Here is a 12875-nt window from a genome sequence, read left to right as displayed (position 1 = left end):
TCTTACTTGCTTTTAATAAAACATTGTTAGTATTAGGATAACTTTATGTAGTCAATGTATACAATAGTGGTTATATAGGAGTGAGATACCTTTTCCCAGTCCTGCTTGGTCAAATATTCTCTATTGTGATGAATTGTAGGTGATAAGTTGAGCTTTGAAGAGTAGGATACTTAATTAAATCAGCAAACTAAACTGTATCACCAAGATAGTGTAATAGATTAACATAAATTCAGGAATAAAAAAAATCACCATTTTTATTAGTTTATCAATTGCCACTAACCACATTTTTATTTAATACTACTAATGAACAAAGCCTAAAGAAGAAATAAAACAAAAATATTTCATTATTAGATATCATGACTACTTACCTAGAAAATCTAGGCAACCAGTTTTAAAATTCTTCATTTAAATAATGAAAAATAAAATATCAGATATACTGGATCTTTATGTCAGCTAAGAAAATACTGAAGAAAGACCTTACTCACAATAGTAGCAAACAAAACACAATACTTAGCAACTAATTAGATTTTTAGAAACAAAAATCATATTTGAAAAAAATTTAGGATTCAAATAAATAGAAACTATTTCTGAATTGAGAGTATTGGCAAATTATTTGACTAAAAGCAACTGATAGATTTTTAGGTTTACTTTTAATTTTCAAAATTTGTAGTGATTTATTTATTTTCCAGTGATTCTCTGATGAGGGCAAATCTCGCCCTACTAAATATCAGAAGGTATTAAAAAGCAACAGTATCTAAAACAGTGATATTGATGCAAGTGTAAGTGTGTAATTTAGGTACCAAAAGATATATCTCTGCCCCTGAAGATTTAACTATAAAATTTCCTTGACCCTCTGATTTCATGGTTAGTAATGAGTTAAGAGACCTGGCTTTATGTGATTTTTGCCAATTCCTATGATTGACTTATGAGCTCATATTTCTCTGCCTCTGCTTGTATGTCACTCTGGTTTTTGCCAAGATGTGAAATCAACCACTTCAGTAGTTGAAGAATGTGTTTTGTGAGTTTACAAATGCAAAGTAGATGATAGACCAGAAAATATTTTCTTAGTCCTTGAACAGAGCATAGTCCACATCATTCCCTCCTCCTCCTCATGCTTTCCTGACTTAGATCAGTGCTCCTTGAAGTATGGGCTATAGACCAGTTTATGTTTAAATTAGTCAATTAAATGAGTCAATTTATTTTATTGTTTAGAAATTTGTACAATAATGTAATATTTTTGTGTTATCCAAGCATGTCACCCATCTCATCTCATTGAAGGGTAGACAAGTCTTGTTAATGAAGCTTGCTAGAAACTTGTGACATGTGAGCTGAATATTGGTTAGGAGTAGTATTCCAGGAACATGGGTCCACACTGGGAAACAACAGTTCTTCCCTAGAGATAGTAAGTGAAACATTGGTCAATTTGTTAAAAGAGAAAGTAGATTACTAGAACTGTTTCATAAGGAATTCAAAATGAGTTGTTAGTATGGCAGATTATTACCTGTACTTGGAAGTGAAATTTTAAATTTTAGCACTAAACCTCTGAAGGTAGTAAACTTAGACATTGTCTTTCCTGCTAGTGGGCATGAACCAAGAATCTTTTTTCCACCAACATAAATGAAGATTATAAATGAATTCCTAATCAGTTCCTCTGTCTTCAGAGAGTGTTTCCTCTTTTTACCTTTTTTGGCCTTGTAGTTTCAACAAGCTTTTACAGTCTTCTCATTTCATGTAAAGTTTCAACTTTGGATTCTTCTTCACCTCTTTGTAGTTTTTTTTTTTTTTTTTTTTTTTGGCACATTATTATTGCACTTAGTTCTCTGCAACTAACTTTACCCTTGTTCCTCAAAGTTAATTTAGAGGTCTATAAGATGTCCAATAGAGAAAAACTATTTTAAATTTAGTGAGCTTTTATATATATATATATAAGTACTTTTTAGCCTAAAGATTTTTTTTTTAAAAATCTTCCTTTTAAGTCTAATTCCCTGATAAAAGATATTAAATTGAGTCATTTGTGAAATGTGGAACTCTTTTTACTGCTATGCTCGAGGAATAAACTTTCAATTAAAGCATTTTTTCAATGATATGGAGTAAATATAATCTTGAATTTACTACTTTCTTTTTCTTACTGTGGTATTTGTCTACACAATAAATGGTAGTCTATACCCTGAAATGAACTATACTATATGTATTGTCCAGGACTAATTCTGCATTTTCGGAGTTTGGAGTCAGGTGGAATCCAGTAGTTTATAAATAGTTGTTTCTTTGATTCTAGTGGTCTTGCATATTGGATTTTAAAAATAATACACATCCAGTCTTTTATCAGTACTGCTGATCTGTTATTTCAGGGTTTTTTAAATTTTCTTCTTAATTTATCAAATTTGGAAAGAGTCAGAAAACACTTAAGAGGAAATCATTCTGTTTTTAGTAATAGTCTTTAAATGTTAGTGAAACAAATTAATAGGATTTAGTATTATTTAAATTATGTTTTAAAAAATTGAACAAAAGGTACATATTTACTTACCATATATAAGGAAATTATACAGATAGAATGGTATCTTCCAATTTCCATTTAATATTATGGTAATGATTTACTTAGGCCAAATTATAGATATAAACATTTTATCACTGGGTTCTAATAATCCATTTTCTACAAGATGAAAAAATTAGTACCAAAGTATTAAGGCATATTACTTTTAATCTATATTAATATTTTTATTCTTGTATTTGATATCTGATAATACATTTTACATTTATGATTATCTGATATTAAAGTATACCATTCTTTTTCCAAAGTTTGGATTGTAATAATCTATTTTTAACATTTTTTCATGGATATTATAAGATAAAGCATTTTAAATATTATTTTCTTAACATTTATTTAATATGTGATTAAAGGTTTATATTGTTAACATATTTCAAACTCCTCAGAACATTTTTAGTCTTTAAATTGTTTAGTCTTAACCCTGAGAATATTAACTAATTGGTTTTTTTTTATTTTTGTTCCTCAGATTTTTTTATTGTTTACAACATGTCAGTACTTAAATTTAAGACTCTACAAATAACTAAAATAAAAGAATCTACAGATAATTAAAAATAAACACAGAAGCCAAAATTCATTTTCATCGTTAGGTTTTACATTCTAGGTCTGGGGTTGTGGCTCAGTGGTATTATTTAGAGCGCTTGCCTAGCACATGTGAGGCACTGGGTTCAACATAAAAAAATAAATAAATAGATAGTTATATCCATCTACAACTAAAATTTTTTAAAGTTTTACATTCTAGTAGAATTCATATATGATTCATATATGATTCTATGGCATTTAATACACAGGCTACTTTTTCTGTTAGCTGTCATGAAGTATGTGTTACAAAGAAATAGAGAGTCAGGAGAAAATTTCTGCCATCTTTGTTTGACTTGGTGCTTTTTCAGTTTAGCTATATTGATTATTTTGTTTAATGTAACTTCCAACTATGATCATTTAATACCATAGAATATTCCCATATTTTTCTCTCTTTTCAGTTTCTCAGGGAAAGGGTAGAAGTTTAACTACTCAAGATTTTGGGTTTAAGGAACATTTGAAACATGCATTATTTAGGGGAGATTATTTTTTGAAAGAAGAGAATGTAGTTTTTAGAATACTATGATTTAATCTAATTTTCTGTATCAGAATCTCATTTTATAATACAGAAAGAAACACTGCATACAAATGGTATGATCTCAGTATAATTTTTTACTTTTCTCTCCTCCTCCAGGAAAATCTTAAACTTCTCCCACAAGAAGATTATAAAGAGATCCCTCCTGTACCAAGAAAGATCTGCAGATCTTTTTCATTTTTCTTGGAGGTGTGGGGTGAGAACTTGATCAGTTTGTGTCTACCACCTTGTTCTCTAAAGGTAAGCACTGTGTAGTGAGTGCACACTCCTGGGCCCAAGCTCCTAACAGAGAACTGGTTTTGGAATGCTCCATTGAGGGTTTGAGAGTCTTTCTCATAGAATCATAGCACAGGAAGCCACTTGTTGGTAGGACATCACCCATCCATCAAGAGGTGATTTTTATTATTTAGAAATGAGGCTTTTTATAAGAATATATGGAGATTATCTGTCTATCTGATTGTGTGTGTGTGTGTGTGTGTGTTTTCTGGGAATCAAACCCAGAGCCTCACATATGCCAGGCAACTGTTCTATCACTGAGCTAGCTACACCCTTCAGCCCCTTTGCTTTGTTTCATTTAAAAAAAAAATCCTAATTATAGTATAACCATATACTATATTACTGTATTCAAGTTCAGTCCATATCTAAATTAATTAATAACTGCTGAGGTTAATTCCTCAAGAATTCTTCTTGCATATTTTGAGATTTGTATTCAAAACTTTGAAATGATGACAAATTGGCATAACCAGTCTGAAGAACTGCTTTTTTATGATATTTTTGAGCGACATCTTGCCTTTACTTCAGGGAAAGATCCTTAAATCATTTTGTAGTCTGTATTGAGCTTTAGAAAATATGGAAATAAAGACTTAGTTTTAAAATGATTATAACATTTTATCTGTCCAGACATAATTGAAATAAATCACTTAAAATCATCACCATTTTTTCCTATCTTACAACTTTTTACTTTTGTTAGGAAATGAAAAATAAATATATTGGTTCTAGCAGGTAAACCATATGAATAGTAAATAAATTTATGTCTTGACTACTTCAAAAGCTAACATGAGAAAATCTTATGGTTCTCTTATGGATTTATTGACACCTCTCAAAATGACCAATACTAAATTAAATTGTCATTTGGATATCTTTAATTGACTATGGACAAGAACAAAAAGAAACTTGCTGATTTTGAAAATACCCATATTAAAAATAGGTCATTGTTAGATAAGAATAACTTTGGCTGCCATGAAGAAACTGAATGTTAAAACATTTAAGATTGATTCTCAGGATACTCTACTATTGACAATGAAGAGTCAAAGTACTTATAAAATTAAAACTATGCATTTAATTTCACTCATCTTAAAGAGATTTTGGAAACTAGTTCTATAAAATATGAATTTATAGTGGACCATTAAATTTGGGGAGAAATTGCTGATTTTTGTTTGGCAGCCTACTTCTGATATAAAATAAATTTTTATATCTTTTCAAAAAACATTGTTATTTCTTTATGTAATAAGAGTTATCAAATAGGGAAATAATCTTTTATTTTTGTGGTTAGAATTAGAACAAAAGGGGCTGGGGTTGTGGCTTAGTGGTAGAGTGCTCGCCTAGCACAGGCAAGGCCCTGAGTTTAATCCCTAGCACCAGATAAAAATAAATTGATTAATTAAAGATATCGTGTCCAACTACAAGTAAAAAAAAATTAGAAAAAAATACAACTTAGACATTTTTAGAAAAACCTTGAAAACCAGTTTACTTCTTCCTATGTAAGTAGTTGAAAATAGTTGAGAAATTAGAATTAATCTTACTGCAGATAATTTTAAATGTTTTAAAACTTCAAAATAGATATAAGGTAGATTAGAGAAGAAATACAGATAATTGAGAGTTAGGGATTTTTTATATACCCACACATGTATAATTTTCTTTGAATTTTTGTCTATGAGACCATGTTAAATATTTTTTGCTTTTGTAATAGTTTGGAAGAGAATGGATGAATGTATGAACTCTTCAGCCAGTTGAGAAAAAATAAAACCTTATAATTAAAACCCAAACCTATTAGAATTGTAAGGTAGAATCTAAGGATTACTAAACAGATGAATTGCTTTTGACCCAAGCTAAAGGTTTATTATAACTATGGTTTTTTAATCTAAAAATTCTGAAAATTTTAATCTAAAAATTCCTCTTGTACACAAATTTTTAAAAAATGATGTTGCCTTCTGTGTCTGGACTATCAAAAACTAGTTCTTTTCTGAGTATTAATAATAACTTATACTACCTCTGTTCATATTAGGGAACAAAATAAGCAGTGTTTTGTGATTTTTGATATGTATAGTAATGATTCTGAGGGATTCTTCCATTGAAAATAGCTGGGAGTGTATATTTTTATATACACATACATACATGCATATACATAGATACTAGTATTTATTTTGAATTGTGTAAGAATGATTTGCAAAAAATCAGGCTTCCGACTTGACCTTCAGTAGTTTTGGATGCTGTTTGTTTTTGTTTTTAAAGCAATCAGAACAAGTCCATGCAAACAATCTCTCCTAGAAATTTTGTTTGCTTGATAGATCATGATTCCTACCTACTCTTAACAACTAGAGAGAGGTAAGAGAGGTAGCCTTGTATGTTACTAATATTTATTTTTTAGAGGTGAGACATGTACACAATTCTAGCCCAGCACTATCCTTGGACACGCTTACACTTACACTAATAAAAAATTAATTCAAGTCACAATACAGTCTACGTGTATAATTTTTTAGTTTACTAGTAGGCATGTTGGAAAGTGTTTTTTAAAAGGCAAATTTAGTAACATTTTATTTAACTCGGTGTATACAAAATAATATTTCAAAATCTTATCAGTATAAAAATTCATGAAATAGTTTACTTTTTTAACACTAGCATTCAAAATCTGGTGTGTATTTTATACTTACCATGTTTTATATTGGAGTAGCCACAGTTAAAGTGCTTAGTAGTCACATGCACTTGGTAGTCAGCATATTTGAAAGTACAGATATAGAAAAATGAAGTTCCCATTTTTGCTTTGTCCATGCTCAAGTCCATTGTGTGGCCCTTGAGCTCTCTGTTTTAGCATTTCCTGATTACTCCCAGGGCTGGGGTTGTGGCTCAGTGGTAGAGCCCTGGCCTAGTACATGCAAGGAGCTGGGTTTGAACACCACATCAAAATAAATAAGTAAATAAAATGACGGTAATGTGTCCAACCACTACTAAAAAATTTTTTTGTAAAAAACTCCCATTTTAATTTGAATTTCAAGTAAATAACAAATAATTACTTAGTATAATTATGTCCTATGCTGTATTTATCCAAATTCCCATATAACTGGGTATCCTGTATTTTATCTGGCAACCATGCCCTGTTTTAACTTGAGTGGAAGACATCATCATGCTGCCTAGAAACATATAAATAGAGGACAGATAAATCTCTGCAGAGGATTTTTTTTTATCACAAAAGAACATTTATTAGCTTAAAGGATTAAGGGTTTTGATAATAAAAATTATCTGTAGCCTATTCTTTTGATTATCTAGTATATTTAAGACAAAAGGGATTTTATGTAACAAGGTCTCAGTTCTTACATATTTAAACATTTTAAATCAAAATTATTATGTTAAAGTGTAAGGTCTATGAAGTTTTATAAATTGAACAATTACCTACTTGCTTTTATACAATATAAATTGTCTAGCAGGATATCACAAGTACTACACCTTAAGACAAACAATTTGCCCTTGGCAGTAATCTCAGCAGTTTTCAGGGCCCTGGCCATTTCAAAACATTTTCCCCACAATTGGTTACCATTGCAGATATCACTTAACTCTTAAGTTGGCAGATAGTAACACAAAATATTAGGTTGCAGGACACAGAATTAGACTTACTTTATATTAAAAGTATCTAAATATTGTAATAATTTGCTCTGATATTGAACATTAGATACTGACTCAGTTAACAATCAGTTCTTTTACCAGAATCTTTCATTTCTCTTAAAGGCTTCTTTTTCAGAGGAACATATTTTAATTTTTAGTTTTTATGTTTTTTAAAATGTTAATTTTAGTACCACTTTTGAAGTGTATAGCATCTTCTTCAGTATTACAGTTCTACCCTTCTTGAGCTCTACAGAGAAACCATTAATGTTCTTTAGGGACAGTAATTATAGCAGGTCCACACCCCTCTCAATGGGAACACTTCTCTTCACCAAGTGAAGGACTGTTGGAGTCAGCTCTGCGTATTACCTGCTAGACAGGTAGTTACCAATTGCCAGTGCAGTGTGGTGGTTCAGCAGTTCAGAGCCTAAGCCATGGTGCATTCCAAATCCATTCACACTTAGGAGAATGTACCCAAGAGTGTAGGTATGTTTATAGTTACTGCATTTCCTTCAGAGAACAAGAATTACAGGTAAGTTTTTTTTAAACTAATCCAGTAATTATTTTTAAATAAGAAGTTGCAGGATTTGAAAGTACTGCCTTTCCCCAAAAACAGTTACCTAAAAGGTCTCATACATAGTCTTTGTTAAGTAATAGTTTTCTTCCTCACTCTGAGAAGGAAATTGATGGTAGTGGTGGTATTTGAGTGAGATCTTTTATCTTTTGAAAGCTGTGAATTCACATATTTTCACATCTAGAAATATCCTGTCCTGGGTTTTATATAAGAATCTTGTTTTGCTTTACTTCTAATGTTGAAGGTATGAATTATTTTTGTCAGCTTAGCACCTACATCTATATATAAGTAAGGTGTTCAGCCTTTCCCAGCTTATATCTTTAACAGCAATGAGTAAATTAATGAGTTTTGTTTGGGTTTTTCCAAACCAGGCATGTATCTTCCTGGGCAAAAAAGTTTTAAATTTTGATCCAAAATTAATGTTGTTTAATATATAAGTTTAAATTCTTCAAATATTCATTATTTTTATTCTCATACTGACTTCCTTTTGTTTAAAGAGTTTAACCTTATTTTCAAAACCACAAATTAAAGATCTTAAATATATTCTAGTCCCTTTTAAAACTCAGAGATCCTTGTATGAGCTTCACAGGGTCTGTGACCCCTCTGATACTATAATCATATTTTGTATATGCTTTTGCTAGGGAATGTCCTTAGTTTTTTTTCATCATATTCTCAAAGGACTTTATAACAGAAAATTTGTTCAATCAGCACTGATTTAGTCTAATGTCCTCATTTTATTGATAAAGAAACTGAAGTGCAAAGAATTTAGGTAACTGGCCTTCATCCATTTGAAATTTCATATTTGTGAAAATTAAAGCTTATTTCTTAAAAATTACATTATTGTAAAAGTTATGTTATTAAGAAAAAAATCTTTTAATTTATTAGTATATACCACCTTAAAAAATAGTTTGCTAATAATTTTATTCTGCCCTTTAATTAGAACCTTTCCTAGTTATTTACATTAATAGGCCCTCCAATAAAGTGTAAGACTATAGGATAAATTCTTGAAAATGGATTAAAGGGAAAATGAGTAACCAATAATAATTTAAATCCATTGTTTCTCTTTTCAAAATCTTTCTTAGAAAGGAGTAACTGAAACTCAAGAAAATAGGTAAATAATGTTATTTTAGTTATTTCCAGAATATTTTTCAGCAATTAGGATATTTTAAGATCTTTTGATTATAAGGTACATTCAATATTTTAATAGTATTTTAGAAATGTAAATAAGAAAGTTCTATATAAATTAGGGTAACTAATACCTAATTCTCAGTACAAGGAAAATATCTTTTTCTTCTCTTTTCTCTAGTGTTATCTAGTAAAGTCTGCCTAATTCAAGATTTTAGTGAAATGTAACATTAATTGAATGTTAAGATGAAAAGAAATTTAAGGTATGATATATAGAAAACAACTATTTCTCAAAAGGAAAAAAGTAGGACAAGTTAGAATACTAATTTTTTAATTTAAATTATTTCTTAAAGAGTCTAAAGGCCTAGTATAGAGCTCTTTGAAAAATGATATTGATTTCTGAAGCAGATTATAATTATTCCCCCCTCTTGGACAAGATAATTATCATTCAGGTCCTTTGCCTTTTTATAAAAAAATGACTATTTCATCTTTTGTTTTTTGATTGGTTGGTTGTTTTTGTTGTTGTTTTTCTTTTTTTGGTAGTGCTAGGGAATGAACCTAGAGCTTTGTATATGCTAGGTGTGTGCTTTGCCACTGAGCTGTGTTCTAAGCTCCATAAAAGGTAACCCTTTAAGTAAGCCAGATTTTGTCTTTTATTTAGGTAGAAAACTTGTGAATGCCACTACACCACCTGTGTTATTTTCCATGAGTAATTCTGGCAAAAAAGTTTTAAATTTTTATTCAAAATTAATGTTGTTTAATATATAAGTTTAAATTCTTCAAATATTCATAACTTTTTAAAAGTTCAGGTGGCAAGCATTAAATATTATTTTGGCTTTTCATTCAAAGAAATCAGCAATTAGTTGATCAACCTACTGAACATTAAATCAGTGGTAGAAACTTGATTTTCATAGTGTCAAAAATAATCCATCACTTGTATGTAGATAATTAGTAGAAATGTATTTATGATCAATTTTATTTCAGAATTTATTTATTATCATAGATTGTTGTTTAAAATAGAACTTTCAAATAAACTTGAGAACAATTAAAAGTGACTTCTCCTGTACCTACAAGCATGGCATGTATCTTCCTGGGCATAAATAATTTAGCATTTAACTTTCATTTCCTCTGTGCATCAAAAACCACTGGCAATTTCACAATTAATATTTGAGTTCTTAGGCTTTGAAATTTTGCCACAATTACATGTCACGTTCTTATAAAGCTAATAAATAAGTCTATTTGATCATTCATAAAATACGAGAGAATTTTAAGAATAGGCTGTTAAACAAAACACATTTCCTGCTATCATAGAATTCACAGACTACTATAGATGTGTGAAGGAGTATTGCTTAGCGAAGGCAGAGGAGATTGCTAAACTAATCCGGGGTCAAATAAAAAACTATAGTCTACTTTAGATTTAGAAATTAAATTGTACTGAATCTGTCTCACTATTAGGAGTTGATAAAACAAAATGGGAAGGCAGAGTAGTGTTCTGGGTTGAGTGCACAACAGGTGGGAAAGCTCTGAAGGAGGAAAGGCAGCAAGGTATTATATTCAAGGCAAAAGACTTACAGAGAAGGGAGAGATCAGAATGCTTGGTGAAATGTCTTCTAGGTTATTATTAGATATTTGGCCTTTGGGTTTTAGCTTAAGAGTGATGAGAAGACATTGACCATCAAATTGTATTTTTTTCTAAAAATTTTTTGAAATTTAGAATGCTTAACATGCATCTATAGTAGTGTATAGTAGTAAATTCAAGAATTTAATATAGCTATGGGATTAGCACCCAGATCAAGAAACAAAATATTACCAGCATCCTAGCGGTCTCCCTGTCTTTCTTTCCAGTCAGTCCCTTACTCATCAAGAAGACCTCTTGCCTGACTTCTTATAGTACAGTTGATACTGCCTTTGGGGTACTTTATGTAAGTAGGAACATATAATAAATGCTTATTCAAGTTAAGGAAGCCAGGCACAGTTGTTGAGCTTGGTTGCTAATAATTCTCATGGTAGTATAACATTCTATTATAAAGATGTACCATTTTTCTAAGATAGTTGCATCTGTCCTATGAAGGATAGAAAGGTGTCAATTCAGTAAAATTCACAATGTATCTAGAGAAAAGATAATGAGCTTGAGTTAGTGTGGCAATGAGGAAGGAAAAGAAGTGGGCATATTAGAGAGCTTTATGAATTAGAATTTATAGGATGTGAGGATTAGTTGGATAAATGAATAAGGAGTTCAGCAACTTGAGGGATAACTCTTGGGATTCTGATATGGGCGGGGTTTGATAATGATGCTCTATATTAAGTCCAAACACTAGAAGAAAGTGAATTATTGCTTGAGTTTTAGTAATAGTTATAAATTTAATTTCTGATATATTTTAGGTACCTATGAAATGTTGAACAGTTCTGCTTTGTACAAATAACATAGTAAAGCAATTAATGAATAACTTTTACATTCATTAATACTATGCTAATAAGGTTTCTACATATGGAAAATTGCAAATCTTGTTATCTCATTATTCTCCAGCTAAAATCTTATTAGATATTTTTTCTGAATGTTTATAGGAATGGTCTTGTTTCATGTGTATTTTTTTTATTAGTAGGTGTACTCGCTCTAAAGTAGTGCTAACTTTATTTGCAAGAAGAGTAGCACTTCCTGTGTATATATTATTAAAGCCATCATTGAAATGCCTTCATACTTAAAATATTATTTCCATCATTATAATTTTTCCTTAAGTAAGCACAACAACTGCACTTAGAATGACTTTTTTATAGGAAAAGATTAACCTAGTTTTATGGCAAGATTTTAATGGACTAAAATAAATGTTCATGAAATTTTGTAAGAACAAATGAAAGAAAGATAAGAAATGAGGTATGCCCTGAGCACAAGCCTAGGCAAGGTGCACAAGGAGAATCCTTAGTGTTCAGAGAGCAGGTTGAAAGCACCTGATTTTAAAGGGATAGAATGACAGAGGAATAGGGTAATGAAGGAGTAACCTTGCCTACTTTACAGTGCTGCCTGGGACTGCTTGTACCATTGGAAAATTTTCTCTGAAGATGAATAATAAATATAGCACTAAATGAAACAAATGGCTAAGAAATTAATAGTGGAATATTAAATAGATGTAGCAATTTATGCCAATCAGTTATGATTGGATACTATATTTAGACCACAAAATTTGAACTAAGATGAAGGCAGTTTATTCTTATTCCATCATGTCTATGAGAAGAGAACAACAACAAACTAATCATGGTCATGATCAGTTTTTATAGAATTTTTTTTCTAGCTTTGGGCTCTATCACTTGTCACATATGCACTTTTCCTAATTAAATGCACAATTTCATTTCTGTGAGTTTTTTATTTCATATTTTTGCCTCTGCTTCAGATTTACTTGAGCAATCAAATCAGTATTTTTAGAAGCCACTGAAGTAAATTTATTTATTTAGCAATTACCTATTAAATAGTGCTGTAGCCTAAGATGGGGAAACTTAACACAAAAGGTGTGGTAATACAAATTTTCACATGATTAAGTGTTTGAATAATGTTAAAAAATAATGGATTCTAGGAAAATAAATTATGGGCTATTATATTAAAGAAGAAATTATAGACATGGTAAATTTAATTTGTGTCTTCATGGATAAGTACA

General features: G+C 30.2%; 1 protein-coding gene across 3 annotated transcripts in view; it reads left to right on the top strand.

Moving 5' to 3' along the window:
* Zeb1 (zinc finger E-box binding homeobox 1) overlaps positions 1-12875 on the top strand; it is a 159850-nt gene that overhangs the window by 42284 nt on the left and 104691 nt on the right. The gene's annotated exons all lie outside the window — the stretch shown is intronic.

The sequence above is a fragment of the Marmota marmota genome, unplaced genomic scaffold (genome assembly GCF_001458135.2).
Source record: "Marmota marmota marmota unplaced genomic scaffold, marMar, whole genome shotgun sequence".
NCBI lineage: Eukaryota > Metazoa > Chordata > Mammalia > Rodentia > Sciuridae > Marmota > Marmota marmota.
The sequence above is the reverse complement of the archived record's forward strand: the minus strand, read 5'-3'. Positions and strand labels throughout refer to the sequence as shown.